This window comes from Papio anubis, chromosome X, assembly GCF_008728515.1.
Source record: "Papio anubis isolate 15944 chromosome X, Panubis1.0, whole genome shotgun sequence".
Lineage (NCBI taxonomy): Eukaryota > Metazoa > Chordata > Mammalia > Primates > Cercopithecidae > Papio > Papio anubis.
The window spans coordinates 10,891,472-10,908,858 of record NC_044996.1 but is presented as its reverse complement, the minus strand read 5'-3'; the positions used below and the strand labels follow the sequence as shown (position 1 = coordinate 10,908,858).

The 17,387-nt window shown below is 34.5% G+C and overlaps 1 pseudogene; it reads right to left on the bottom strand.

The window, feature by feature from the left end:
• Positions 1-334: 334 nt before the first annotated feature.
• LOC101026807 lies at positions 335-2,078 on the bottom strand (annotated as a pseudogene).
• Between the last annotated feature and the right edge of the window lie 15,309 nt (positions 2,079-17,387).

The following is a 17,387-nucleotide window of genomic DNA, read 5'->3' as shown; positions in this document are numbered from 1 at the left end:
CTCTCTTTCTCTCTCTCTCTCTCTCTCCAAACCTGCTCCTTCTTGAGAATTCATTTTCTTATCAATGGTACCCCCATTTACTGAATAACTTAAACCATGGTTACTCAGGTATGGTTCTGGACTATTTATTTTTCCACACTCATCTCAAGTCAATCATTAAATCTTATGGGTTCTACTTACGGTTTTAAATCTATCTCTACCACACCATCCTGACATTTGGCTGAATAGTTGACTACTGGTCCCAGCAGTGATCTGATTCGGATTGATTGAGATCATGTGTTCCACCAAGGCACATGGATAAAGACTCTGAATGAGTATATGATTATGATATTAATTTTTTCTCCAAATTCCTGGTTTAATAAGGACCTGTTTATTTTGAGGGAAAAAAGGTCCCAAACATCGGGCTGTTCACAGAAATATCCCACAGTATCAACTTTAGAGAACAAATCTTAAATTGATAATGCTGATTAATTTTCTAAAAAATACAACTGACATGCCAACTCTCATTCACCAAAACACATTGTTACATTTGTGTTGAACTGCCTCACATGCAAACTTATGTGAGAATATAACATATATGCTTTTAAACTCAAGGATGGTTTCCGGTGCTACTCAAATAAATGAGATTGACTCTGCAGTTAGGGAAGCAACTACTGAATTTATGTATGAATGAAAAGAACTGTACTCAATGCATAACAAGAGATTATTTTGGAGACAGTTGATAATAACCATACATTCTTTTGATTATTAAGTCATAAATAGGAATAAAAATTAAAAGCATAAATTATAAGGTAAGACTACAAAACGACAAAAAGTGTCAAAGGAAGTGAAATGGGACTAGGCACAGGGCAATATGAATTAGTGAACATGGGAGGGGCAAGGATGGTGAGAACAGTGGGCATGCTTTGAAGGTACTAGGGGAGAGAATCTGGTGAAAGAGCTGATCTTACAAGCACCTAGGTAATAAAATAATTGGATAAGATTTCTAAACTCCACAATATGCTTCAGAGTCATCCTCGCCATTGGCGTTGTCTTTGTCATCTTCTCCTTCCTCAGCCTCTTGTTCATCATCCTTGATTAACTCCAGCTGATCATCCCCCATCTTCCTTATGATCATCATCCAATAGTCATCTGCATCCCCCTCAGACTGCATCTTCACATTAGTCTTACCTTGCTTCAGTGATCTGCTGCTCTGCTCCTCTTCTGACTTACCATTCTTCATCTCTACCGCTGGTTTGCTCTGTTCCTTTTCATTTTTTTTTTTTCATGTTTTTCAGTAGAGAACACACATTTTGTTTTATCTGGGTCAATTCCTTCTTCACAGCCTAAACATCACCTCCTTTCAACTTTCCAGACTTGGGACATCCCCTTGTCCACTCAGAATTAGAGCCACTTTTGCCGCTTCATGAGGTGTTTTCTAATGCACTCTGGCCTTTCAAGGACAAAGCAGCCTGAGCAGTGGGAGGAGGAGGGGGAACATGTGCTAGGTATCTGTATATCCTATCGTAATAATCCCATTGAAAATCATAGTCCAAGTCAAAAGATGAGCCATACATCTCTACTGCAGATCATTTTACACCTGCTTTCCCTCACTTCACTTTTGGCTCTGCAGCCAGATTAATATTAAAGCCTGGCCAGCGATCATTCTGCTGTTCTCCCCTGCCACAGCAGCCCGGGTATCTCTCATTAACATGTTGAACAAAGGCAAAGCCCTTATGAACAGGGCAACCCCAAATTTTGTCATACTACAAAAAGATTGCCTCCACTTCAGACTTCTTGACCTCAAGAGTTCTGAGATTCTCAAAAACCACACAGGAATTTATGGAACGAGGATCTCTCTTGTTGGTAACATTGCTAGCCATTGTGTTTGTAAGGTTTCTCCCAAAGCCAAAACTAGGATGGGGGAAGGAGAAGAGATTTGATTCTGAGTCTCCTACTCCCAGGTTCTGTGCGGAGAAGGCTACTACTGCTCCAGGTTGGCAATGCAGCCACAACCTCTCAGTCTTTGTCGCTTCACAAAATGGCCAAAACTTAATTATTATTAATGATTACAATTTATGAAATGCACATTATGTGAATATTATCTGATAGTTGAATAGTACCTCTATTTTGAAGAAGGTACTGAAGCCTAGAGATGTTAAATAATTTGCCCAAAGTCACATAGCTAGAAAAGCAAAGCTGGAACTTAAAGTCAAATCATCTTGGTTTTGAAACTCATGCTCTATTCACTAATCAAGACATCTACCATAACTAATTATCACTATGTATTAAATGTTCCCAATGGGGAAACAATTTTATGCCAATGGAAAAACTACGTTTCTTCTAATTTTAATAGTAGAGTATATTATTGTAATTCTAGAAAAGCAGTATTTTTTTCTAAACTAAGTCATGTTTATTCTATCTATACTACAGAAATTTGCAATCTTAAAGTTAGCCAGTGAGACACCATGAAGAATATAATTTACAAGATTGATAATTTCTTAATAAATGTATCAGTTGAAGTACCTTAAAACTGGAAGTTAGTTTTTCCATGGTGGAGGAGTAAAAATGGTATATAATATACATAGATGAGGAATAGCAATTCACAGCCAAGGATCCCCAACTTTATTGACAATAATCTCACCTCAAATTAATCTTTCAAAAATTAATAATAGAAACTATTTATTGCAGAAATATACTTAGGGAAACTTCCATTTATTGTCATTAAAGTGATTTATTAACCTTCTAGTTTATTTGGCTGAGGATTTACTTGAAATTGAGGACAAACTGAAAATATGATTTACCAATATGTATGATATTACAACACATTTTATATTCTGAGGCTTGGAAAAAGTATATACACTTTTTCAAATATCAGTGTTAAAAGAACCCTTGTTACGCTAAATATTTAACATTAGGGTTAAAGCAGTGCTAGGTGTGGAAATCCATTCTAAAGCCAGTTATAAGTAGTATAGGGATGGTCTGAGCAATTTAATAATCTTCATTCATGAAAGGATCAATGAAGGACTAGATTCCATGAGGCACATTTTTCTATGTGAGTCACTTATCAACTTGAAGAAGCAAAGTCGGAGATGTTTATGCTCTGTGTGTACTTCATGAGCATAGAAATCAAGTTTTGTTGTTGTTTTGATAAAAAGGTGAAGTTTCTGTGAATACCGAGCCTGAAATTGGATGATGCTACTTGTCAGCTAAACGAGCTTGGGGAAATGCCTTACCCTTCTCAAATTGAGGCTCAGTCTTCTCACCTGTAAAGTGTGGATAATAATAAACTTTCTTGAAGGCTTACTTGACAGTAAAATGATATAATGTACATAAACTGCTGAGCAGAGTATTTGACACATTTTAATTGCTCAAAAAGAGTAGATCCTGCCTGTTGTAGTCACAGATATTTATCTACTTGCTAGCCATCCCTCTTCTTCCTTCCTAACAGAATCACAAGTTTGGTCAAGTGCCATGTGCCCAGCCACAGACGATGCCCTGTGATTGGTCTAAGTCAGTGTTACTCAATAGGAACAGTATTGGGATTTAGGGGTGAAGTTATTCTTCCTTGTGTGGGTCCACTTCTAGTATTAGAGAATGTTGCACATCCCTGGCACATAGTTGGCACCTGGGCAATGTGTGCAAAATGAGTTAATATTTCTTTAGATACTTTGCAGTAAAAATATCAGATTAGAAGCAGTGTAATCTGTCTTGCAATCCTGAAGGAAAAGCCAAAGCTTTTCCTAATATAACCACTAAACTCAACTTGGAACTATGGACCTCCAGACTTATGAAGCGAGATAATTTAGTGTCTTTATTATTTAAGGCATTATGTTAGGTTTTCTCTTATGGATAACCAAAAGGATTGATAATTGATATGTACATATGCACCCTCATTCATCTGTTTCCTTTGTTCAAATGAATAGCAAAATGTATACTATATCTTTGGCTACCATAAACCCTTTCTGCTATAAAACATAGGTGAACAAAATGCAAGAATGAAGGGAAAAAGAAAGGAAGGAAGGAAGGAAAAATGAAAGAAAAGAAAAGAAAAGAAAAGAAGGAAGGAAGGAAGGGAGGGAGGGAGGGAGGGAAGGAAGGAAAGGAAGGAAAGAAAGGAAAGGAAGAACAATTTCTCCCTCTTCTCTGAAACCAAAATATTTCCTGTTTCTCCAAGTCTCCCTGTCTTAAACTTTTTGGTCAGTTCAGGGGTGGTTTGTAAAATTTGTGTGTGTGTGTGTGTGTGTATAATGGTTTGTACAATTATATGTATGATGATTTCTAAAATTATATATATATTATATATAGAAGCTATTTATTGCAAAAATATATTTTAGGGAGATATATATATATCTCCTTGGTGGAAGTGAAGGAGACAGCTGAAAGGGGTTGCTTAAAAAAAATCTGACTCTAATTAAAAGCGTCTGCCTTATTCAGTGGTGAGAAAATATTAGCTCTCTTTACCTTCTCACTACAATGTTCCCTGCTCCCTTTATTAGCATATATTTATATATAATATATCACACATAGATTAATGTAAATTTTATTGCGTTTGAAGGAATAGTTTAATATGAAAATTTAATTTTTAGGCACTTCATTTACCCGTCTCTTATCACATCCCCCTTCCCTTTCGTAATGTTTGTGCTAATAACCTTCTGCTTTAAATTACACCTAGATAGGAAAAGGAAAAATGAATTCTAGTTTCCATAGCACTGTAGGGTGACTATAAATTAACAATTTATTGTATATTTTCAAATATCAAGAAGAGTGGATTTCGAATGTTTCTAACGTAGAGAAATAATAAGTATTTGAGGTGATGTATATGCTAATTGCCCTGATTTGATCATTACACATTGTGTGTATGTATCAAAATATTACAGTGTATCCCATAAAATATGTACAGTTATTACCTGTCAAAAACAAAGGGGAAAATATATTTCATGTAGATATTTTCCTATATTTTGCTCTAAAAGTATCGAACTTTTACCTTTTCAAATTTACATTCTTCATCCATTTGGAATTTAGTTTTGTGTAAGATACAAATAGAGATCCAATATCACTTTTTCTAATATGAATAGTCAATTATCCCATGTCCATAAATGGAATATCTCCTTCTTTCCCCACTAATCTATAATATTTTATCTTTCATATCAGAATTCTATATATGCCTTGTTCTCTTTCTGGGGCTTTTTATTTAATTCCACCAGTCAATGTGTTTCTTTCTTCATGAACACACTATCTTAATTGCTACTCTTTTAAACTAAATATTAATAGAGCAAATCCTTCCACTTTTTTTTTTATAAATGCAATGGTTATACTTTTTCCTTTTGAGATTCAATATAAAATTTAGATTACTTTAGTAAAATTCCATTAAAATTTTAGTTAAATTTTGATTAGAATTAATTAAAATTAAGGACTATTTTAGAGAGGAACAACATTTTTAAAATACTTGAGCCTTCCAATATATGAAGTTGGTATCACTTTTCATTAAACTTGGCATTCTTTACTATCTTCCAGTGAAGTTTTATATTCTTCTAACAGGAGCTGTATATATTTAGAGGTAAGCTTATATGTTTATATGTTAGATTTTTTCCCCATTTCTTTAAAAAAATTTTTTGTTATGAAACATCTTGAACATATATATAAAAGTAGATATAATAGTATGGCATGATTTACCAACTCCCAGCTTCAGTAAATATCATCTCAAGGCCGTTTATAAAATCTGTGCCTCCCTCATTCCCTCCTCCATCTGTGTTATTTTGAAACAAGTCATAGGTTAGAAAACTGAGCATCAAGAGGGAAAATTTCAAAAGAGAGAAATATTCTAATTAATTAAAAAATTATTTATGTAATTTTTATTTTTAAAATTTACAGTTTTTAGGCTGGGCATGGTGGCTCATGTCTGTAATCCCAGAACTTTGGGAGGCCAAGATGGGTGGATCACCTGAGGTCAGGAGTTTGAGACCAGCCTGGCCAACATGGTGAAACCCCGTCTCTCCTAAAAATACAAAACTTAGCCAGGCATGGTGGTGTGTACCTGTAATCCCAGCTACTTGGGAGGCCGAGGCAGGAGAATCATTTGAACCCAAGAGGTGGAGGTTGCAGTGAGCCGAGTGGTCTTGCCACTGCACTCCAGCCTGGGCGACAGAGTGGGACTCCATCTCAAAAAAAAAAAATACAATTTTTAATTTTTGTGGGTACATGGGTGTATATATTAATGGGGTACATGAGGAGTTTTGATACAGACATAAAATGCATAATAATCACATCATGGAGAATGTGGTGTCCATCCCCTCAGGCATTTAAACTTGGTGTTACATACAATCTAATTACAGACTTTTAGTTATTTTTAAATGTACAGTTATTATTTACTATAGTAAACCTATTGTGCTATCGAATAATAGGTCTTATTCATTTACTACTTCTTTTTTTTTTTTTTTCTTTTTGAGACGGAGTTTCACTCTTGTCACCCAGGCTGGAATGCAATGGTGCTATCTTGGATCACTGCAACCTCTGCTTCCCAGGTTCAAGTGATTCTCCTGCTTCAGCCTCCCAAGTGGCTGGGATTACAGGCGCATGCCACCATCCCCGGCTAATTTTTTTTTTTTTTTTTGTATTTTTAGTAGAGATGAGGTTTGGTCACGTTGGCCAGGCTGGTCTCGAACTCCTGACCTCTTGAACTTCTGATCCACCCGCCTCAGCCTCCCAAAGTGCTGGGATTACAAGCGTGAGCCACTGCACCCGGCCTACTTCTAACTATTTTTTTTGTACCCATTAACCATCCCCAACTCCCCACCAGCTCACCATGACCCTTTCCAGTCTCTGGTAACATCCTTCTACTCTCTGTCTCCACGAGTTCAATTATTTTTATTTTTAGATACAACAAATAAGTAAGAACATGCAATGTTTGTCTTTCTGTGCCTGGCTTATTTCACTTAACATGGTCTCCAGTTCCATCCATGTTGTTGCAGATGACTGGATCTCATTCTTTGTTATGGCTGAGTAGTACAACATCGTGTATAAGTGGCTGGCAAGATGACTAAATAAGTATCGCGTTTTTAAAAACTCTATTCATCTGTTGATGGACACTGAGGTTGCCTCCAAATCAGACACTGTGAACGGTGGAGCAACAAAACTAAGAGTGCAGATATCTCTTAAATATACTGATTTCCTTTCCTTTGGGTATATACCTAGCAGTGCGATTGCTGGACGGTACGGTACCACTATTTTTAGTTGTTTAAGGAACCTCCAAATTGTTCCCCAAACATCACACACTGGGGCCTGTCATGGGGTGGGGAGGAGGGGGGAGGGATAGCATTAGGAGATATACCTAATGTAAATGACGAGTTAACCGGTGCAGCACACCAACATGGCACATGTATACATATGTAACAAACCTGCACGTTGTGCACATGTACCCTAGAACTTAAAGTATAATAATAATAATAACAATAATAATAAACTGTTCCCCATAGTGGTTTACTAATTTACATTCCCAGCAAAGGTGTATTGAGGATTTCTTTTTCTCCAGGTCTGTGTCAGCATTTGTTATTACCTGTCTTTTGGACATAAGCCATTTTAACTGGGGTGAGATGATATCTCATTGTAGTTTTGATGTGCATTTCACTTATGACCAGTGATGTCGAGCGCCTTTTCAGATGCCTGCTTGCTATTTGTATGTCTTCTTTTCAGAAGTGTATATTCAAATCGTTTACCTATTTTTTGATTGGATTATTAGACTTTTTCCTATAGAGTTGTTTGAGCTCCTCATATATTCTGGTTACTAATCTCTTTTCAGATGGGTAGTTTGCAAATATTTTCTCATATCATTGGGTCATCTCTTTGTTTATTGTTTTCTTTGCTGTTCAGAAGCTTATTTTTCATTTTTTGTGGGTACATAGGAGGTATGTATTTTATGGGATACATGAGATATTTTGATACAGATATGCAGTGTGAAATAAACATATCTTGGGTAATGGAGTACCCATTCCCTCAAGCATTTATCATTTGAGGTACAAACCATCCAATTATACTCTTAAAGTGATTTTAAAATGTACAGTTATTATTGACTGTAGTCACCCTCTTGTGCTGTCAAATACTAGATTTTATCCATTCTTTCCCTTCCTTCCTTTTTTTTTTTTTGACTGAGTCTCACTCTATCACCCAGGCTGGAGTACGGTGACATGATCTCAGCTCACTGCAACCTCTGCCTCCCAGGTTCAAGCGAGTCTTGTGCCTGAGTAGCTGGGATTACAGGTGCCCGCCACCACGCCTGGCTAATTTTTTGTATTTTTAGTAGAGATGGGGTTTCACCATGTTGGCCAGGCTGGTCTGGAACTCCTGACCTCAAGTGATCCACCTGCCTCAGCCTCCCAAAGTGCTGGGATTACAAGCACAAGTCACCGCGCCCAGCCCATTCCTTTTATTTCTTTGAACCCAGTAACCATCCCCAACTCCCCACCAGCCCCCACGACCCTTTCTAGCCTCTGGTAACCATCCTACTCCCTATCTCAGTGAGTTCAATTGTTTTGATTTTTAGATCCCAAACATAAGTAAAAACATGCAATGTTTGTCTTTCTGTGCCTGGTTTATTTCACTTAACAGAACGATCTCCAGTTCCATCCATGTGGTTGCAAATGACTAGATCTCATTCTTTTTTATGGCTGAATAATACTCCATTGTGTATATGTACCATATTTTCCTTATCCATTTATCTGTTGGTGGACACTTAGTTTTCTTACAAATCATGACTATTGTAAACAGTGCTGCAACAAACACAGGAGTGCAGATATCTCTTAGATATACTGTTTTTCTTTCTTATGGGTATATACCCAGAAGTAGGATTGCTGGATGGTATAGTACCTCTATTTTTAGTTTTTTTGAGGAACTTTCTAACTGTTCTCTACAGTGATTGTACTAATTTACATTCCCACCAACAATGTACAAGTTTTCCCTTTTCTCCACATCCTATACAACATTTGTTTTTTTTAATTTTATTTTTTATTTTTCTGTCGTTTGGATATAAGACATTTTAACTGGGGTGATATGATATGTGTTTGTAGTTTTGGTTTGCATTTCTCTCATGATCAATGATGTTGGGCACCTTTCCATATGCCTGGTTGCCATTTGTATGTCTTCTTTTGAGAAATATTTATTAAAATCTTTTGACTATTTTTTGATTGGAGTCTTAGACTTTTTCTATACAGTTTTTGAGCTTTTTATATATTCCAGTTATTAATTCATTTTCAGAGGGGTAGTTTGCAGATATTTTCTCACATTTTATGGATTGTCTGTAAACTTTTTTGATTGTATCCTTTGTTGTACAGAAGCTTTTTAACTTGTTGTGATCTCATTTTTTTCCATGTTTTATTTGGGTACCTGAGTTCGTGGCGTATTACTCAAAAATGTTTTGTCCTAAGTGATGTCCTAGAGAGTTTCCCTGAAGTATTCTTATAGCAGCTTTATAGTTTGATGTATTAGATTTAAGTCTGTAGTTCATTTTGATTTTATTTTTTGTGGGAACTTAAGTTTAGCCTGCTGGGGTAGGTGTTTCTCCTCTGGCTAGGGCCGGTTTAAATGCTCCCTCTGTGGATGGTTTCAGCTGAGTTTGATTTGTTTTTTCTTTGTGCTCTAACAGGACAGCAATGAGTTCAATGCCTCACACTTGCTGTGTTCTTCATCCTCCAGTGCCTAGAGGTGCTATGTGCACCACACTGCCACTTCTGGGGAAATGAGGAAGGGGTAACATCAATGATTCAAGACTGTTTTCTTTTTCTTTTTCTTTTTTTTTTTTTTTAACTTCACTGCCTCTTTCAGTGATACAAAAATAAAACCAGGTAATATTTAAGCTCACTTAATTTTTAGTTCGTATTAAGTTGTTTTTTGTGAGTAGATAGTTGTGAAATTGCTGTTGCAGGGGAGATGGAGCCTTCTATCCCAACATCTTGCTCAGCCTTTCCTCCCATTCTAATTACTTTTTTGGCAAGATTATTTTACAGGTAGTATATTAATCTGTTTTCATACTGCTATGAAGAACTGCCTGAGACTGGGTAATTGATAAAGGAAAGAGGTTTAATTGACTCACAGTTACGCATGGCTAGGGAAGGCCTCAGGAAACTTAAAATCATATCTGTCTTTTATGATTATTTGTATTTCTGTGGTATCAATTGAAATGCCTCCTGTCTCATTTCTGATGACATATTTGAGTGTTCTCTCTTTTTATCTTAATCTATGTAAACATTTGCCAATTTTATTTATCTTTTCAAGGAACCACTCGTAGTTTCATTGATTTTTCTATTTTTTTTTTTTGAGACTTTATTTTGCTTATTTCTGCTCTAATATGTATTTTTTTCTTTCCTTCTGCTGACATTGGGCTTAGTTTATTCTTTTTTCCCTAGTTCCTTGAGTTGTACAGTTAAGGCATTTGGAAGTATGTCTTTTGTAAATTTTTGACAGAATTTAGCAATGAAAATATTTGTGCCTGGAATATTTGCATGAAAAATGATTTTTTGTGTATTTGATTTTCTTCAGTTAAGTAAGACTATTCAGATTTTTGCACATACACTTGAAGTTTGCATTTGTCACAGATAACTTTATAGCTTTAACATTTCACTTAAGGTAAAGATATTTAAAGGTTTAGCTATATTGTGAGATATAATTTCTAATTTCCTGTGTAACAAAAGGCAAGTTCTTGCAAATTTTTCATCTGTAGATGTTGAGCTAAATGTCCTTAATCCCTATGAGCTGTATTTGAGTTATACCACCCCACTTACACTATGGAGCATCTGTAGTGTCAGCTTATATACTTATCTCTCTGGCTTTGAGTTTTTATTATATTTATAGCATCATGTGTTTCTACTTTTCTTCTCCATTGTGACATTTGCTCTAATTTTTTTTTTAAATTTTATCCAGTGTGACTTTTTAATAGAAGGGTACTCAAGCAGTTTAAATTAATTCACCATGATATTGAAACTGAAAGTCCTAGATCAAAGTATAACAAAAGCCTTTTCAGAATCTATGAGAGAATTGTATGGATTTTCTCTTTTTATCTGATTATGTAGTATCATATAGCTGAAATGTGCTAATGTTAAGACATCTTTGAACTACGCATACAAACCCTATTTGGTTACAATTTATCACTTAACACAATGATTGACTCTCTTTTCAAATATATTATTAATAATGTATTCCTATGCTTACATAAAATTGAGCTATATTATTTTTCATATTCAATTTTTCCAATACTCTCTACAGTGTTAGAGTGAAGTCAGAATATTTACCCGACTTTTTAAAATAGGAGCTATATTGAGATATAATTCATGTATTATATCATTCACTTAAAGTTATAACTTGTTTTTAGTATATTCACAGAATTATTAAACCATTACCACAAACAATTTTAGAACATTTTTATTACTCCAAAGAAAAGCCATATACCCATTTGCAGTCATTCCTAAGATGTCTGATCCTGCCTTGCCTCCCTCAGACCCTAACAAGAGCCAATCTGCTTTCTTTGTCTACAAATTTGCATATTCTAGACATGTCATATGAATAGAATAATAAATTTTTCATATTTTGTTTCTTACCTCATTCACTTAGTATAATGTTTTCCAGATGCATCTGTGTTGTACCATTATCAGTTTTACCATTATTCCATCGTAGTGCCAAAATATTCCATTCATTGTCCAGATATACCATACTTTATTATCTCTTCATTACTTGAGCACTTCTGGTGATTTTACTCTTTGGTTATTATAACAAGTGCTACTAAAACATTCATGTGCACATGAATGTTTTGTGTGAAAATATGTTTTGTTTCTCTTGGGCTCTAAATTCGCCAAAGTATTGCCAACACTCGCTATTATATTTCTGACTCTTTTATTATAGCCATAGTAATGGGTGCCAAGTGGTGTCTCATTGTGCTTTTCATTTACAGTACCCTCATGGATAATGATGCTTATTGGCATTGGTGTGTGATGACTTTTTAAATCTTTTGACTGTATTTTAATGAGGTAATTTGTCTTCTTATTATTGAGTCTTAGAAGTATTAATTATACATGTATGTATATTTATATACATACATACACACAAATATATATCCCTTAACGGATTTATAAATGGTAAACATTTTCTTCCATTTCCAGGTTTTATTTTCTTAATGATATCCTTTGAGAAATAACAGTTTTTATTTTTGATATAAATTTATCTGTTTTTTTCTATCACTTGTACTTTTGATATCATGTCAAATAAACCATTATCTAAATCAAGATCACAAATGTTTAAACCATTTTTTTCTCGAAAAGTTTTTCCTTATGAGTTTTCCTTTATGCATTTTAGCTCTTGTATTTAGGTTTTTTATCTGTTTAAATTTAATTTTTGTGAATTCTATGAGATAGAGGTTTAATATAGTTAACTTACGTGTGGATATTTAGATATTCCAATCTATTTATTTAACATATCTATCATTTCTTGATTGAATTGTCTTGGCGCCATTTTCAAAAACTAACTGACCATGAATGTGAGGGTTTATTTCTAGACTTTTAATCATTTTAAATTGATTTATATGTCTACTGTCATTCCACTACCACACTGTCTTAATTGCTGTAGCTTTGTAATAGGTTTTGTAATTAAGAACTCTTGAGTCCTCCACATTGTTCTTTTTCAACATTGTTTTGGGTACTCTTGGTCTCTTGCATTTCTATAAGAACTTTAAAAAATATTATTATTCATAATTATTTTGTTCTTTTGATCTTATAAATAAAATTGCTTTTTTAAATTTTATTTTCATACTGTTCACTTGAAGTGTATACAAATAGAATGGATTTTTGCATATGAATCTTGTATCCTACAACTGTGGTGAACTCATCTTCTGGCTCTCATATCTTTTGTTTTAATAGGCTATCTTTAGGGCAATATTAGGGATACAAAAAAATTTCACAGGAAGTATAGTTTCCATAGTCTGCTGCTCTCCTGCATGCACAGAATTTCTCCTGTTATTAACATTTGGTATTAGCGTAGTGTATTTTTTGAACCACACCATCAATGTACTAGCTTTGATACATAATTGTTAATGAAAGTCACTAGTTTACATTAGAATTTAAACTTTGTATCTCATAGCAGTTTTTGTGTGTGAATTTCTTAAGGTATTTAGGTACAAGATTATGTCATCTACAAATAGAGAGTTTTATTTATTTCCAATCTACATGTGTATTAGTCTGTTTTCACACTGCTATAAAGGACTGCCTGAGACTGGGTAATTTATAAATGCAAGAGGTTTAATTGACTCACAGTTCAGCATGGCTGGGGAGTCCTCAGGAAACTTACAATCATGGCAGAAGGCAAAGGGGAAGCAAGGCGGCGTCCTCACAAGGTGGCAGGAAGGAAAAATACGGAGTGAAGGGGGAAGAGCCCCTTATAAAACTATCAGATCTTGTGAGAACTCACTAACTGTCATGAGAACAGCACAGGAGAAACTGCCCCCATGATTCAATTATCTCCACCTGGTCTCTCCCTTGACAAGTGAGGATTATGGCAATCATGGGGACTGCAATTCAAGATGAGATTTAGGTAGGGACACAAAGCATAACCATATCAGGTGGAGCTTTGTAATTCTATCAAATAATTTATAATCTTTGATTCCCTCTTTTAATGAAGTGAGCAGCCATTCATGATACTGCCTAAATTCATTATTTTATCAAGGGTTTTATATTGTTGATATTCTATTATGTTTATTCTTCATACATTTATAAACTGGCATGATATTTAGAAAAACAAACTTCTCATCATTTACTTCCCTCATCAGACAGGCTGGTAGATTTGGCTGCTAAAGAAACAATGATCCCTTTATAGATTCAGACACTCTATTAGATACACAGCAAAGCAAGATCAGCTACGTTGTCCCCTTCTCACAGCCCACATGCCATGAAACAAACGGGGCCAGGTGATAACACAAGTGATGTAACATTTTGCTGCTAGGAAATCAATTTCATGCTGCAGTGAATGAGCTTTATAACCTACAACTGTACCCTAATTAGGGGAACACTGTAGCAGAACATGGAATGTGATGTGAAACCAGCTGCATCATGATAGTTTCTTTGAATTGGATGGGGGAGGGTTCAGAAATGGCCTGTGGACGCTCCTTAGAAGATTGTCTTCTCATGTTCCAGGAGTATCACAGGATATGCCATCGCAACTTAGACCTGAAGCAGTTTAGACCTGCCTACATGACCTATGTAGATGCATGCACTGTCTTCAGGGTGCTAGAATAGAGCAATTCTCCTAAGACACTGAAGCATAATTAATACAGTAAAAGTAGGGTACATTCTTAAATATTTCCTTTCATTTTTCGGTTTTTATAATAATGTGTTACTTCCCTACTATCTTCCCAATGTCATAAATGATGAAATTCCATGAAATTGATTTAAACATATTTGTTATGTTTGAATCCACTATAGTTATTATCCTTGCTGATGCTCAAATTCTCTCATCTTTGGCCAGTGGAATCCCATTCAAGTTGGATCCTGAGTCCTTTGGTGTTATTCTACTAGTCTTTGCTAGCTTTTTTTTATTTCTGATATAAGATGTATTAGATTCAGGTAGTACATTTCCTGCCCCTAACTTCAAATAAGTTATTTATTCAAGCATCTCTGGTTTCTTTCAGTTTAACTATTATTTAGAGACTACTAGTTGGATGCTAGGCATGCTCATTTCTACTGTAAATCATCATTTTGTTTCTAGATCTCTTCAGTAAAAAGTTCCAGTAAATAGGTATTTTTTAAGACACAATATTTCAAGATTTCAGAGTGATATTTCCAAATCAAAGACAACAGCTTTTATACTTAAATCTCAAGAATATTATCTTTGTACCTTCTTTCTTCCATGCCTTAAACATTGACTTTCAAAAATATCAATGAATAACTCATTTTCTTCATCCTCTAATATACCCCAAACCAGAACTAAGACGAAAAATATAATTTTATTGCAGTAGTAGGTACACTGAGGCACTCAGAATACAGAAGTTGCTGACATTTGGCCTCTGAGTGGAAAGATTGTCCATGGGGCTGGGATGGGAAGACAGGCCTGTAGGTGACTAAATTTTCTGCTGTCACCCTGTGACTGTGTTACTAAAATTTGTTCCCCTCACACCAGAAAACCTGGTAGACTTTTCTGCAAATATTTGGACTGCACTGCAACTTTGAGACCTGTTCTCTTGACTGTAGTACAAGCTCCAACCTGTTTGAATTTCTGATATATTGACTCTACGTCCCCCACAGATAAAGTGAGGTGAACAATGTGAGCATGACAGTAAGAACCAAGCTTTGAGTTGGAAACAAGAGCCAGCATTTTCATTGGCTCAAAAATTATATATAATTTTAAATAATTTAAAATTTCTTAGTTATTTTAGTTATTTGGTTACATCATGTTTTTAAGATAACATTAAAAACTTTTCCAAGTCCAGTGTTGCTCTGGGCAAAAGCAAGAGCTAAACCTCAGAGGGAGGATGTGCAGTTATACTAGGATCCACAGAATTTCTCTGCCTAAGAGATGTTATGATCTTAAACTCAAGGCATGTGAAGAAGCAACCCATTACTGAGTGAAAGTCAGCAGTCACCACACAAAGGGAATGAAACTCACAAAAACCTCAATATGTTTATCAGATAGAAGTGCTGAAATAAGAATGTTTAAAATTACATGAAATAAGCTATCAGTATATTTAAAATTAATATTGTAAGAGAAAAAAATATAGAGGAATATACATAGAGACTCTGGCAGATTATGAAAAGATACAAGTAGTACTTTCAAAAATAATATTTAAAATAAGATTCTAGATATAGGAAATTTTTAAAACAATACTTTTTTCTGTTCTATTTTTATTTTTTAAATTTTTTTTTTTTTTTTAACTTTTAAGTTCTGGGGTACATGTGCAGGATGTGCATGTTTGTTATATAGGTAAATGTGTACCATGGTGGTTTGCTGCCCCTATCAACCCATCACCTAGATATTGATACCACCATGCATTAACTACTTTTCCTAATGCTCTCCCTCCCCCGGCCTCACCCCCTGAACAGGCCCCAGTGTGTGTTGTTACCCTCTCTGTGTCTACGTGATCTCACTGTTCAGCTTCCACTTATAAGTGAGAACATGTGGTGTTTGGTTTTCTGTTCCTGCATTAGTTTGCTCAGGATAATGGCTTCCAGCTCCATCCATGTCCCTGCAAAGGACATGATCTCATTCCTTTTTATGGCTGCATAGTATTCCATAGTGTATATATATCACATTTTCTTTATTCAGTCTATCATTGATGGGCATTTGTGTGGATTCCATGTGTTTGCTATTATGAGTAGTGCTGCAATGAACATTTTTCTTAAAACAGGAAGTTAACAGAAGATGAAGTGATAAATAATAAAAATTAAAAGTATTCTGAAGAAAGTATCCAGAATAAAATATAGAAGGTTAAAGAGATTTCAGTTTTGGGGCAGAGATTTTAAAATTAAAAAAAAAAAAAAGAAGAAGAAGAGTGTCTTACATATGTTCATTAGTGCCTCAAATATTATTAATATTTGAGAGTATTGTACTTGAGAACTTTCCATAATTAAAAAATATGAACTCTTGGATTCAGAATGTACAAGAATTTTCATATAGGATTAAATAAAAAATAATTTCACATCTACATATACTAAAGTGAAACTAGAAAATATCAAAGTCTAGAAAATAATCTGAAAATACAAATTCATACCAAGGTATGATAATTAGACTAACAGTCAATTCTCATCAAGAATATTTCCAGCCACATGACAATAGAATAGCATCTTCAAGTTGCAGAATAAAATAACTGTTGATATAGAATTCTATACATATATAAAGTATAATCCATTAGTGGCAGAAAAATAAATACTTTTTCAGCTAAGGTGTTAGAAAATTTGCAATTAACAAATTATCACTGAAATACATTTTAAAGGATGAACATTATGAATTGGAGAATTGAAGCCTGAAAACAATGAGATTCAAAGAATGGTCAACAAAAAATGATCATATTTGTTAATCTAAATAAGCATTGACTCTATAAAGCGTTAATATGGCAAGTAAGTAAAATAGTGTATAAAAATAATATGTAGAACATAAGGGTGACTTAAAGGTTCAAATTATTTATGTTATTTTCAGTTGGAAATAACTAAATACTCTATTAACGGCATCTTAATTAGAAATAATTATTTTGCATATTACGATGTCCAATGGTGAATATAGCAAATAATAATGTATTCTATACTTGAAAATCTCTGAGAGGAAATTTTAAGTATTCTCAACACGCACACACACACTAAGCATGTGAGACAATATATATATGTTAATTAGCTCAATTTAACTATTTTACAATATAAACATATTTCAAAACGTGTCATCCATCATAA